At 40.5% G+C, this 15,429-nt stretch overlaps 1 protein-coding gene across 1 annotated transcript in view; it reads right to left on the bottom strand.

Moving 5' to 3' along the window:
• KIT (KIT proto-oncogene, receptor tyrosine kinase) overlaps nt 1-15,429 on the bottom strand; it is a 112,621-nt gene that overhangs the window by 36,590 nt on the left and 60,602 nt on the right. The window lies entirely within an intron of this gene.

Here is a 15,429-nt window from a genome sequence, read left to right on the forward strand (position 1 = left end):
AATGACCAGCTTTACTGAAATATTTACAAGTGCTTCATGTATTTCTTAACCAAATTAGAGCCTTTGTTACACACACAAAAAATAACCACATTAAGTTACAGGATACTAAATCAGATCTCAACCTATCACTTGCCAGATGTAACCCTGGCTATTTTTATTTTTATTTTCCCATTATAGACAAGACTACAAGTATAAGACTGCAGTACCCTAACTACTCATAGGTGTAATGGAAAAATGTGAGGTCACTGTGTAAGGTGTAATTGACTATTGTTTGTAAACATATGGAGCATGGAAGCCTTTTTCTTCATTGATGTTAGGGGCAGGCAGCCGTAAGAGTATTATTGCTGCAAGAGGAGAGTCATGATATTCTTAGAGGTCCAAATAAAGTCGGTTTGTACTGTTAGGTAAAATTCTGGTCACGATTAGGGTAAGTTACCCACAAAGGGTCCTTGAATGTGAATCGGGAAAAATTCCTGCTGTATGTGGATAAAAATAATCTGCTTGGGTCAAAGACATTGTTTCCTAAGGAGTCCCTGAGAGTGTCATGTGGGGCCTGAAAATATCACACATTAGGTAAAGTAAACAATGAAATGTCACACCTAAGCCGACGGAAAGTTGGTAGTCATGTTAGACATAGTTAAATGTAGGCATGGTGTCCCCTGCAAATGCAATAAACTAAGGGGAGGAGTTCTGTAGGGACATGTGACTTATCTTAATCAAGGGAGATGTATTGAAAAGGTGACCGCATCTATTACAATGAATGTGAACCACTCAACAAGTCATCTACATTTGTTACTAGGGCTATTGGAATTACCCAGCATGGAAGGACCAAATTATGCAGCAGGGTTGACTGAATTATATGGCAAGAAAAGGCAAATTATGTGACGTAATATGTCACATTTTGTGATAGTATTACTTCATAATTTTGTTATTTTTAACAAAATGTTAACAATGCCTGTGCAAAAGGTTGACCTAATTTGCACCAGTTGAACATACAAATATAGCAAAAAGCAATGGAAAGGTGGCCAGTCAACTTTTGCATAGGGCCTTCTACTGCACAGCAACACGTCACTTGGATTTTAGCAGCTTTTCATCTGTTTTGCCAAAATCTGTAGTTTATGCAGCAGCTGATGAGTTACGTAGCAAATGCAAAATAATGTGGAAAACGACAGCTGCAGAATCACATAATTCCACTGACCCAGTCTTTACCCAAAACAGCAATTATCCATGCCTGCATGGACCATTACATACATCTGCATTATGTTCTCTATTAACTTTATTATATACCATGTTTAAAATAGCACTAGCCAGACTATCATTGGTGCACCTAGAAATTAACGTCGGTGGAGGAAGTTGGGGGCGGGGAGAGGGCAAGTAGTGTTCACACATGAAGTCACACATGAACTGGTGCTACACCTTGGCACTCAGGATAAGGCATTAAATGGAATAAATAGAATCGGTGCTCCTCAAATTTATTGTAGATTAACTTGCTCTGCCAAAACAGAGAAAAACATGCTCAATCTTCACCGTTTGGTGACTAGATTTGATTTGCATCTGCACATCGCTTACAAACCTACTCCCCTATTTAGGCGCCAGGGAGGGGCACATTCACTCAACCCCGGAAGTTACATTTTGTTAATAAAAGGAATAGTAATATTACAATTATAAATATGAACACAACTCAATTTTTGCATGAATCTAGAGCATGCTTATGTCAGAAGTATAACTTTTCTCTTTGATTACAACCATATCATGGAAACTACTACTGATGTAATTTTGATGCAGGAGGCAAAGGTGAATTACTTCTGCAAGGTGGTAGGTAACTGCGAGGGAATGGGCATTGTGGGGTGGGTAGGGTTGCCTCACCCTTCCTTGCGGGGAGGGCTAAGGTTTTGTTATGCGACTAGCTGAAACCCATGACTACTAACCATGCCAGAAGAAATGCTGTACTTAACAAATATATCCATGTCAATAAGGTGTTTAAAATGAAAATTACTACTGACTACAGGAAAAGGGACAGTTATTCTGAGCTAAGTCATTGGAATAGGTGTGTATGGTCTACTAGGCTATACGACATATTCCAATCAATGGAGTAAGTAGCTAAGATGCCAACAGCACATAACTTGGAAAACTTTATTCACAGCCAATAAAAAAAACGTACTAAAAACCAAGTCTATGAAATGGAAAAAGCAAGTAGGGTTCAAGTGACATTAAAATGAGAAGAAGGGACAAATCTTAGGCATACAGATTGTAATGTGCATAGTATACTGTGCACTGCAGATTATGGATAATGGGGGGCCCAAATCTCACCCTGCCAACGTGAACATGGCACTTCTGTGTTTGACTTTAACCATTCTTAAGATTTCTGTGCCAATGATGGAGTACAGGAATGACCAACAGCATGAAGGAGTTAGTTGCAGCAAATTGCTTCACCACCTTGTCTGTCGAGTAGTTGCCTAATCGTACGCAGACTTTGCCACCTTGCACACAGCAGTACTAACCTGTTTTTTGGCACATTTGTTTTACACTGTCCTGCCAATCGACTTGGTCCCTCTAATTTAAAAAGGCAGTCTTTGAAATGTTTATATTACTAATAATTTCATTCTCATGCATGGCATCAATATTCTGAAGAACAATACCCCCCCTCCCAACCCCCAAATTTACACAATTAAAAGTCACTCCCTCAAACAACACTTTTGACCCTAAAAAATACACATGGATCCCTTCTTCGATACAAACATCATATACACTACATACATGTATAGCACTCAGACCCAATATACAACGTATGAACTGCAAAAGAAAAATGTAATGTCAAGAATTTCTATTGGTTGCCCTAGCCATTTTTTACTTTTATGAATTCTTGTCACAGCCATATGGTTTCATATGTGGAAGAATTCATTTTTCGTGGTTCTATAGAGGATTTCTTGATGGAATTCACATAATTACATTTTTTTGTAAAGCTCTGAGCATTTAGGCAGTAGTGTGCGGTGATCCTTGACTGATTGTGAATGTTTTTTTGCAGTTCAAGCCACCTATTTAAAAAAAAAAATGCTTCATTTTACATGTACGGTGCCCATCTCTGAATGGTTTAAGTATACGATTCATTACTACATCACTGGGTGCTTATTAACAGGAGACCGTGGGTGAAGGGGTTAGTTCACAATAGAATGTATGGTTTCTTCCATTTGCCACTCAACTGCTCATGAGCAGTTTGAGGTCTGTTTTGCTTTTGGAAGGATTCTGAGGTGTCGTATAAAATGGTTTTGAACTGCGATTCCGATTCTTTACCTGGAGCAATTGACACAATTCTTCGTACAGTCACATATAAAGTTGAATATAAGTTTCATAAAAAGTGATACATTTTACAGATGGAAGGTATTTACTTCTTCTCTAATCAACCTTGAGGGACACAGAATTGCAAGCGAATCTTTAGGAAAGTGCCACACAATTGCTACACAACTCGAAAATTGTATTCACAAATAATTCTCTGGAGTGCCTAAGAGTCAGCAGCGCCCCAATATATAACCACGAATGTCAAAGTGAGGAACAAAAACAACTTATGAAAATGTATTTATGTAGAAAAATCTAAGTAAGGAGGTTTGAAATTATGCACAACATCGATAAAAGGTAGTACAATACATCATACAACACGTTTCTCTCCCATATATTTTATCCCTTGCTCCAAAATCCGCATTATCAAACTATTGCTGAAACCCACTGCTCAGATTGTAAGGTTTAATGGGATGGAATTCGTTAGTGTATTTAAACAGCAATATTTTATTTGGCTTTTAACTGCACAAAAAAGCTGTGGTTGCGAAAACCATAACTCAAGGCATTATTCAGTCATCCCTATTAATTATTTTATATAAGGCCAGAATGCCCAGGAGTACAGTATACTAAGGAGAATGCTCTATAGTTCACTATTATTTGGCATGTAGTGTGAAAGTGAAGCACAGGAGGTATATCTATACTTTACTAGTGCAATATACTAGTCACAAGCACAAAACAAATGCTTATTAGTAAGTAAGCCCTAGGAAGAAAAGGCTCTAGTTTGACCAAAATCCAAAACCACAAAAAATACTACTGGCAATTTCTGCTTTCTAGAACTGCACACATGGCCCTCCGGGAGATGCTATGATAAAGAAAATTTAACAACTTATGAAGCAGCATTCTAGTCCACAAGAGACAGACATCGGCAATAAGCTAATAAAATAAATATTTATTTTTTTATGAAAACAAAGTGCATATGTACAGTAAAAAGACATACATAGTAAGTGGTACTCTGAGTAACCGTTCACAATAGCAGATGAAAAGAATTTAACAGCAGCTCAAAAACAGAACAATAAACAGTCACTTGTAAGAAACTACTCTCTCTAATGCGATATTCAGCCGTTCCTCAACCCGGCCAATCATGGCTATGATATGGTCCAGGTGGTTCTCCAGACTTGCTACATTTTCCTCCTGCCTGGCCATATAATTGTCCAGCCTGGCCATCCAAGCACGCAAACGCTTGCGGGACAGATTTCTGGTATGTTTCATGTTTGCAGCAGGGGCAGAATGCTTGACCGTGCTTGGGTGCTGGCTTTTGGCCTGCACCAGATGTTGATATCCAGTCTTCTGCCTTTGCTTCTTCAATTGCAGCTCCTCCACCAGTGGTGCTGGTGAAAGGCTTCTCCATGAAGGACCCCGTTGAGGTTCCTTCTGCTTCCCATCTGAAGAAAGAAAAAAACAGCTTTCGTTGTACCCAACATAAGCTCTTGGCCATTGCACCCAACTCTCCTGGTTCTCCTCATTCCAGACTGACCAACTCCACTTCTCTGTATTGATGCTCATTTAAATTAATTTACACCGCACTTCTATATGGGGTCCCACATGGCTTTGCCACTATTTGTTTTACTCTATGTAATCTTTCTCTGTAACGTGCTGCCTCGTCATTCAATCATCGAACTCCTTGTCCATGAAACTCAAACACCTTTTCCTTCCTCGCAGATTCTCCTTGCCCACTTTGCCTACTTCCCAGCCGCCTAACCAGCCCTGATTCTCTACAAACTTACTCTAGATACAAGTCTTTGTAAGTCCTGAAGCCATTCTTGTTCAAACCTGCCTTTTCTCTGGGAACCACCTTCCGACTGAACTAGGAGCCCACCTCCCACGGCTAACACTCAGTGCACTGCATAAAACTACATCTATATTATTTACCAGCCAATAGATATGCAGAATTAGTTCTTAACCACAGTGTGTAAAGTATCTGTTGAACAACAGTAATCATAGGATGCGAAATGAAATGCTTAATTCATTATACTTTCCTAAACAGTTCTATTTCCACACTCCACCAGCTTCCTGTGTGCCATTTGCTTAATGTAACTTCCCTAAATCATTTGGGATCCAAGAGCCCACCTCTTAAATAAACACAACCAATAGAGAGACAAAATGGTTACATTTAGCCTCTAAAAAGTAGGCACTTTCCCTCACGTGTCAGGAATGTTTGCAGCATGTTTCAAAGAGACAAGCACCAGTGATAAACCACATTTAATTTTCTACAGAATAGTTAGGTTTGAAGTTCATATAACAGAGCTGGGTACACATTTTTCTACAACACTATTTTATTGACTTTTCGAACAGAATAAAATAATGAAAATGGAAAAGTCATGTTATAATAATCAACCAGTTCTGATTCTCCTAAATATGTTTTGTAACGCTGTTGAAACGTTTATACACATGGTACAGCCACCAAGGGAAAATCCGGTCATTTAGGAAATAATGATCTTTGTTACACTTGAAGGACTACCTACTGATAAATGACAGTGCTAATTAAGGGCAATTAAGCACCGAACCCTGTGACGATTACCTGAACTCCCCAGCTCTACCCCCTGTATATTACCTCTTCCATTGCATATTATAAGACACCTACCCTTAAAATATATTTTGGTACCAGGGCCCCATTGTCTTCAGCAGAATCAACAACTTTAATGCACGGAATAAAAGAGGCCAGATCTTTACAAGCCTTGTGTGATTGCCTTGGACGTCATGTGTAATTATTTTGTTGTTCTAAGGTGTGCCATAGGCTGTAGCCAATGTATTAAGAACACACCTTTTAGCCGATGTATTAAGAACATCTCTTTCCTTCCACTTTGTATTAAGTTTCTTGGCTGTGCACAGAGGGCGACACAGGAGAGTTCTGCATACCTTAGCCATTTTCTCCTGCCCCCTCTTCTGCGTGTAGCAGGATTCTCACCAAGTCTCTAGCTATTCTCCCTTCAATAAGTTAGGTGACATAATTGAGAACTTCTTAGACGTTATCTAGGAGATACAAAATAATATAAAAAGGATCACACTCCCACCACATATGGATGCTTGTGCCCTTGCCTTTTCCACAACTCCAGCATACATCAGCTGTCAGTGGTTAGATTCCCTTCAAACTACAGTGTCAGGTGCCACCTCATGAGCTTATTATTCCTAAAATGAATAAAGTCCAACTTGGAGTTTGAATCATTAAAATTCCACCCACTGGTACTAGTATCCTCATTTCCTTCATTTTATGCCGTCATGAACAACACAGTCTAGCTCTGAAATCCACCCTCTTGGGAAATCAAACATTTCCAGGTATTTTTTGAAAAGTGTTAGCCATCTGGTAGCTGCTTCTCTGATCTGGGGATGCACAGCCCAATGCCTAATTTGTACATATTCCGTCCAACTCAATTAGTCTGAAGGCTTGCTTGTTTTCTGGCATGGATTTTACTTGTCCCTTAACAAACATATCTTTAACCATTAAGCGGTCACTCATTTCCAAGTTCACTAATCCCTTTCCACCTACATCAGAGAAAGTTCCATTTCACAATGGATCAGATTAAATGGGGCAGATTAAAGAGACCACTCTACAACCCCGTTCTATCCTACAGTAGAAGTGGGGTACTGGTGATTTCCAGTATATTCACATTTCTCTATCTCATCGCTTTCCTAAACCAGGGTGGGCCACAAGAGCTCTACCTCTTTTATGATCCCTTAGAGGACCCATTCAACAATTCTTCAACATCGAGTGGCATGATAAAATGGTATAAGATTTGGGCAGGCTAGGCCACCTTTGTTTAATAGAGCCAAGAGCATTTCCTTTTCATTCTGGCTCCATCCTCACCCAAAAAAAATGTATTACAAGTTTCTGGTGTAGGGAATCAATGCTTAAAATAACAAAAGTAATAGAGGTAAAACATTCTCTAAAACGACGTTCATTGCGCCTCATCATGAAACCGATTTGCAGGTCAATTAAAATTTGACTTTTAGGGCTGGTCAGTGTTGTGTATGCGTATGTACATTCCTTATTGGAATGTTATAGCCGGAGGCTCGAGGGAAGACCAACAGTCTATGACGTTGGGGTTTCCTTAAGTCAGTTGACCTTTCTGTACCCACTTACTTCAATAAAGAAGACTTGCGCTCACTGTGGTTCCTGTCTTTCTTCCACCGTCACCACTTCAAATTGGCGACGAGGATGGTGGAAGTACAGCGCCTGGTGACTGGCGTATTGAGTTAACTGCCTTCTTCACTCCCAGCAGTGATTGTGGACTCTAAGCGCGTGGTCGGCGAAGAAGGTGATTCACGCAATTTTGTATATTTAATATTGGGAATTCTGCTTTATCCGCCGCTTATGCGCTCTCAGGAAAATATGCGTGAGCGGAGACCGTTACCAGACGTGCAACTCGCATTGAATGGACGCGTGCTCGTCTTTAGGAAATGAGCATGCGTCCCGGAAGAATCCGAGCGTCTCCAAGGGAATGGAGACGCAACACCGCGACGAGCGAGAGGAGAGCCAACCCGGAAGAAGCTGAGCGTCTCTAAGTGAACGGAGGCGCAACACCAAGGCGCGTGACTGCAGCATTGCGTCTCCAAGGGAACAGAGACACAACATGAAGACGCGCGAGGGGAGCGTCAACACAGGAGGATTGAAGCGTCTCCCGGGAAACGGAGACACAACGCAAGAGCGTGTGTGTGGAGCATTTCCAAGGTAATGGGAGACGCTCTGCACTGTGTTGGAGGATTTCTTTATTTATTTATTTTGTGGTGTGCGCACAATAGTTTTTTTTTAATCTCTTTTCGTTTCTTCAACACTGGAACTGGAAAGGAAGAGATAAGAAACAATATTAAAGTGAACAGGTCCTAGAAGTTTATTGTTGGCAAGCCAGTAGCTACACTTTAGTTGTGCCAATTGACTGGAACTGTGCACCAGGGCGCGGGTGACATGGCGCAGCCTAATTTTACTATTATTCCCCCACAAGCATTTTGGGCTGCGGGAAGTGCGCCACCTGTTAAATGGGCAGAATGGAAAGATTATTTCTTGAACTATATAGGTGCCATTGATGTAGAGAATAAAATGCCTGTGGAACAGAAGAAAAGAATCTTGCTGCATTCGTTGGGGCCCATTGGATTGAAAACATATAATAAAATTCAGAAATGTTCCTTGAGCAGAGACGTATGTGTATTTGATGCGACGATGCAAGATCTGGACAAATATTTTGCACCGAAAGTCTGCGTTGGAATTACTCGATATACATTTTTCCAAAGGAAACAGGAGAAAGGGGAGTCTGTAGATGACTATGTGGCGGACTTAAAAAAATTGGCCCTTGACTGCAAGTTTGGTGTGATTCATGATGACCTGATAAGGGATCAGGTGGTTATGCAAGGCAACAACCAATCCATCCAGGAAAGATTGTGGATTAATGGTGATTCCCCGCTAGAGGAAATATTAGCCATTGTAAGGAAGGCGGAAATATCAGAAATGTGTGTTTCTGAATTAAAATCAACAGAGAAATATGTTGACAACGTTTACAAAGTAACTAATCGCAAGATGTTCAAGGAACAGAAGAACCCACAAGGTGGAGACGGTGAGAGAAGGTGTTACAGGTGTGAAAGCAAGGAGCACCTAGCTTATGCTAAGACGTGCCCAGCCTTAACGGTGAAATGTAGCAAATGTTGTACAGTGGGCCACTTCGCAAGGGTGTGCAGGAGTAAAAAGAAACTCGTCAAATGTATATTAGAGGGTAATCACACGGGAAGTGAGAATGAAGAATACACACTCGAGTCCAGAGGAGTCGCGGAGGATGGAAATTTTATTCTGAAAATAACTGATAGGGATACTAAAGGGAAACCAGTGTGCGATAAGGAGATTGGTGGGATTCCAATTACAATGTACGCAGACTCTGGCTCACCTTTCACCATCATAAATGAGGAAGTATGGAATACAACATTTGTGGGTAAGATAGGCAAACAGTTATTACAACCAGACGTCCGATCTGAGAGCTACACTGGAGATAAAATTGACTTGATCGGTTTTAGATGGCTTTTGTTCTCCTTCAAAAATAGATGTGCCAGGGGAAAGATATATGTATCAAAAAAGGGCCCTTCAGTCCTAGGATGGAGAGATCAAGGAAGATTACAAATGGTCCCGGATTCCAACAGCAAAGAAAAGGTGTTGTTGGTCGGGGAAGGGTTTTCTTTGGCCACGGAGATGGAAAGGAAATTTCTCAGAGTCTTTGATAAACAGTTGGGAAAATTAGTGGGTTTTGAACATGGAATAGTTTTAAAGAAAGATGCAATACCCAAGATCCATAAAGTACGGCCGGTGCCCATGATGATAAGGGATGAAGTTTCAAAAGAATTGGAGAAGCTGATACGAATGGATGTTATTAAACCAATAGAATGTTCAGAGTGGATTTCACCAGTAGTAATTGCTCGAAGCAGCAATGGAAAGATTTGCTTATGCGTTGATTTAAGATATTTGAATGATAATATTGTGATTGACCGTTTTCCACTACCGAAAATCATTGAGATGGTCTCCAGTCTTAAGGGTGCCTGATGGTTTTCCACGATTGACTTATCTGCAGCTTATCATCAGATTTCCCTGACAACTGAATCGAGAAAATTAACGGCATTCATTACACCTTTTGGGTGTTTCCAGTATTAGTGGATGCCGTTCGGACTAGCGTCTGCGGCTGCAGTTTTTCAACGATTAATGTATAAGTTGTTTGGGAAGTCAAAGGAAGTGATGTGTTTCCAGGATGATATTCTGGTATTTGGAAGTGATAGGAGTATGCATGATTAAAGATTGCGACTTGTGTTAGAGGTGTTGGAGAGCAAGGGTTTGACAGTAGAATTGAGCAAGTGTAAGTTTGCCGAGAGAAGTGTGGAGTATTTGGGGCATGAAATCAGTGGTGAAGGAGTGAAGCCGAAAGCGTCATTGGTTGACACTATCGTTAATGCAGCGACCCCTACAACAAAGGAAGAAGAAAGATCATTCCTGGGTATGGCGGAATTCTGTGCGAAGTTTGTTCCAAACTTTGCAGGGAAGGTTTACAACTTGAGACTACTTCTTAAGAAAAATTCTCGTTTTGCATGGAATGATGTATGTGAACGTGAGTTTGGGAACATAAAGAAAGATTTGAGCAAGGTGGTGAACTTAAGAGAGTTTTGACCCTGGATTGGATACCTTGGTGATTACTGACGCAAGTAATAAAGGACTGGAGGCCAGATGTATGAAAGCATTTTGCATTCGCAAACGGTGTGAATGCCCGTTTGCGAATGCAAAATGCCATTTCAGAATGTATGAAATACATTCTGAATGCAATTTTAAGGAATCGCTAAAATAGCGATTCCTTAAAATTGCGACCCTGTTTACAGAGTCCCAAATTGCGACACTCTAAATTAGAAATCACAAATAAGGATTCCTTATTTGCGATTTCTTAGCACATGTATGAAGCAATTCCTAAATGAGATTTTGGCATTTAGGAATCGCTAATTACCACCAAGTTGAACTTGGTGGTAACCATGTGCAAAATTTTAAAATGCATTTAAAATTCATTTTTAAATTGTACATGTAAAGCACACATTCCCTTTTGGCATGTGTGCACCTTACATGTCCCCCAAAACAATTTTGGGGTGCAGCAGAGGGGGCCTTAGCCCCCCAGCACCCTGGGTTTTTGCATTTCCAAAATTGCGATTTCTGGTTCAGAAATCGCAATTTTGGAATTGCAAAAAATTTGCAGATATGGGCCAACAGGCCCATAGCTGCGAATGGGGCCGGTATCGCAATTTGCGATTTGGTAATAGCATCTGCGATTTTTAAGAAATCACTATTACCGATTCGCAAATGTGATACATGGCACTTTGCGAGTCAGAAATAGCGATTTCTTAAAAATAGCTATTTCCGAATCGCAAAGGGCCGTGATGATACATCTGGTCCTAGGTGCCGTGCTATCACAGAGGGATAGAGATGGGAGGGAAAAAATAATATTGTTCGCTTCCAGGACATTATTACCTTCTGAGAAGTACTCAGTTATTTAAAAGGAGGCTTTAGCTTGCGCATGGGCTTTGGAACATTTCCGTGCATTTGTATGGGGTAAAAACATTACAATTCAATGTGATTACAAACCATTGATCAAGTTACTTACATCCGAAAGCAGTGTGTTGGCATCAGCAAGGATATTAAGGTTGTCCATGCGTATGAAAGATTTCATGTACCGCATTGTGTACGTTCCTGGGAGAAACAATTTGATGGCGGATTGCTTATCCAGGTTGCCTAGTCCGTTGGAGGAGAGTGTAGACGATCCATGGAGTGATTTTAGTGTTGCACTAGTACATGATTCCGGCAGTTCTGCACTTGATAAGGACGCTTGGGGACGGGAGATGATTGATGATTCCATTTTGCAATCTGTGTTAAAATTTATGTTAGAAGGTTGGCCTAGAAAAGACCAGCTCACGGAGCAGGATAAGTACTTCTGGAAAGCTAGGCATGAACTTTCTGTAGAAGGGGACATCATTCTGAGTGGGGATAAAATCATTCCACCACGTGGTATGAGGAACGTAGTGTTGGATTTGTGCCACAAAGGGCATTTTGGCATTGTTCGGACTAAATCAGTAGTTAAAGATCTATTCTGGTGGCCAGGAATACACAAAGCAGTGGAAAGATTTGTAAGATCTTGTAATGTATGTTCCTCAGCGGATAAAAGTTTGCGTACCTTGAGACCATCTATGGATCAAACATTCTTGCCAAGGCAACCTTGGGAATGTGTGGCGGTAGATTTGTTTGGTCCAGTGGGAGATGATCAGGAGTATGTGGTTGTTCTGATGGACTTGTTTTCTAAATGGCCGGAGATTGAAATAATAGAGAAAGCGGACACTGCTACTGTGCTGTAGTTTATGGACAAAGTATTTCTATCTGAAGGCATTCCAGCAAAATTGTTGAGTGACAACGGTGTGCAATTTGTTTCTGATGTAGCAAGGAAGTATTTTGAGAGAGTGGGGAATCAAACACAAAACTACGTCTCTGTACAATCCTAGTGGTAACAGTACTGTAGAAAGATTTAACAGGGTCATCAAAGGCGTTATTCAAGGCACTACAGGGAAGTGTGATTGGCACACGCCTGTGTTCAAGGCAGTATGGGCTTACAGAATCACTGAAAATGACAGGGTTGAGTCCTTTTGTTATTATGAGAGGAAGAAGTCCTAGAGGTAAGCATAACCCTGTGTGGTTATGTGATGCTGGTATAAAACACTGGTCTATGGAATCGGTGAGAGATAGCTTGGACGAATCGCAAGAAAATAATAAGTTATATTACGACCAATCTCATCATGTGAAACCTGTCAAGATTGTTGTGGGTGATTGGGTGCAGGTTAAGAAACCTTATAAAGTTAAGAAGAGGGAGAGCCAATATTTTTAACCGGAACAGGTGACAGAAGTGTTACATAATGCTGTCAAACTGAGTGATGGTAGAGTTTGGAATCTCAAACGTATTGCCTTACTTAACAATAAGCAAGATATTATGTGCGATGTTGATGGAACTAGGAATGGGGAAGGGAAGACTGATTGGCTAGAAGAAGAGTTGAAGGGAATGAGAATGTCAAGGGAAGAAGACGGCCCTTCTTCTTTGGCTCAACATAGCTCCATCAGTGAAAGAGAGGAGATGACTAATGAGTGTGAGAAAAGCGATGTGTGCGGAAGTAGTAAATCTGACCCTGGTGGGGTAGATGGGGCGCAGGAAGAGAAAAGGAGAGTGACACGTCCGTGTTGGTTGAAAGATTATGTGTTAGGGCATATAGGAGTTACTGTAGCAGATACTACGGACACTTAATAGGAAGTTTCTCCATAATTTTGTCTACGTATCATTTTTTTTGTTTGTTTTTTTATTTGTTTCTTTAATTTTTTTATTTTAAAAATAAGGGAGGAGGATGTGTTGTGTATGCGTATGTACATTCCTTATTGGAATGTTATAGCCGGTGGCTCGAGGGAAGTCCAACAGTCTATGACGTTGGGGTTCCCTTTAGTCAGTTGAGCCTGAGTGCACCACGGAGCGGACCTGTTCCCTTACTGTACCCGATTACTTCAAAAAAGAAGACTTGCGCTCACTGTGGTTCCTGTCTTTCTTCCACCGTCACCACTTCAGTCAGTTAACTTTAATCCAGTTCAACACCTATTCAGTAAGATTTAGTTCCAAGTATCTGGTGGAGGGTGTCACCATGTCCTGGTTTTTATGTATCACTACCCCCTCTTTGGGGACAGAGATGCTCAAAATCTCAGATTAAGCTCCGTTGATCACAATCTTTACCTTTCTCATTGATGGTGTGATAAACGTATCCTCATTAATAAAACTGAAAAAGGGGAACAGGGGTCAAAATACTTGTAAATGGCTACTGAGAGCCCATCTGAATCAGGGGCTTTATAGGGGTGCTTCAATAAATTTACATCTTTTTGAATATTCAAATGCTACTTACTGCCCCCTTAGCAGGTGACTATATTCCAACTTGCAATCTAAGGTTCTCCAGCATCTCTGACTCACAACCTCTTTCTCACAGTAGATCAAGCAGTTCCACTTACATTTAGCCTGCATTTCTTTTTTTGTCACCAGAGCACTTAAGTTGATCCATCAAAGAATCCACACTGAGTGCTGAATGTGTAAAACCACTTGAGGCTTTTGAACAAAATATGGATGGCTAAATAAATTCAGCAACTTCATACTATGCAGATTAAATATCACTGTATACTATTTGTGATACAAATATAGATACAGGCGAGATCTCACAAATTAGAATAACACAAATGTTTTACAAACCACAATCAGTTTTTTTATTTTTCAAATGTACAAATCATTGCTTTGTGACTGTGTTAAAATTATATTGTGGGCGAAATCTCCTGCCTAAACCGGCTTGTGAACAATATTTTGGCATTACTGTAGTTGAACAAAAAACTGGAAACATTTGCAATTTCTCAAGATGTGGAACTGAAAACTTCTCAAAGTTTTATAGGTGGAATACGTCAACACACCCTTATTAATTCATATTTTAGTCAATTAGGTTCCATTTCCATTTTCATTGAAACAAATGGCAAACACTCATTCTCAGAAAACAATGAACCATCCAAGGGAAAGGAGGGAAGCAAATGGCAGAACTGAAAACTACAAAACAGCAAATTAAACTGTAATCACATGCAAGTAGACGCATAGCAGGGTATCCAGTGCATATTTTTGACTGTCATTCATTAGTGGCAAAAACTCCTCCTCTACTTCCTCTCCAGTAAATGCAATATTTTCAGATAGGATGCCTGAATCGTACATGTTCCTTTTTCTACCTGAGCAGACCAGAGCTATATTTCTCCTTAGCTCGAATGGGTCATGTACTACTATTTTCGGGACCTTGGTGATAAGATGAACATTTTTATCTCATATTCAACTCCTATAAAAGGTAACACCCTTCCTAGCACTGCAGTTGTTCAATCCTCACCAGTTAAGGGTGTAGAAAAAAGGTACTACAATACATACTGAATAGCCACTCAACACTGACTCTGGAGCAGAACTCCTGGCCTCTGAACAAAGAGGAAGACCGGCTTCCACATTCAGTTTACGCTTCTTTCATGTTTCAGACAGGCCGGACCAAAGCTAGGAAAGTGAACAGGTACTGCTACAGTGTTAATACTGGCCTGTCTCCCAAACCTCAAACATGAACTATTGCCAAGGCCTAGGATAAATGCCACCACACAAGGTGGCTCCTATTTGAAAATGTGTTCTATTCTGCAAGAAAAGTATAATTACACCAAAGGGGCACAACATTATGTCATTAATTTTGAAAAACCTGAAACGTGGAAAAAAATTAAACGTAGTTTTAATCGGTTCTCATTCTTGCACTGACTGGCCTTATCAGTCTGTTGTATGAAGATTAATTATTACCAAATAAATAAAGCAACGTTTATGACAGGAAGCCTGCGAGTTGGAGACCCAGGCAATGCTTGTCCACTGTAGAGCTGGACAGTCCATGGTAAAGATCATTAACTTGGACAGAAGCTCAAGAAGCAAAAACAAAGGTAGCCCACAAGCCTCTCCTTTAGCGTTCATGGTTTACAGAACTGATGGGCAACGTAATGCAGTCCTCGTTCAGCCACAAGTGGTGGTC

This window comes from Pleurodeles waltl, chromosome 1_2 (genome assembly GCF_031143425.1).
Source record: "Pleurodeles waltl isolate 20211129_DDA chromosome 1_2, aPleWal1.hap1.20221129, whole genome shotgun sequence".
Classification (NCBI taxonomy): domain Eukaryota; kingdom Metazoa; phylum Chordata; class Amphibia; order Caudata; family Salamandridae; genus Pleurodeles; species Pleurodeles waltl.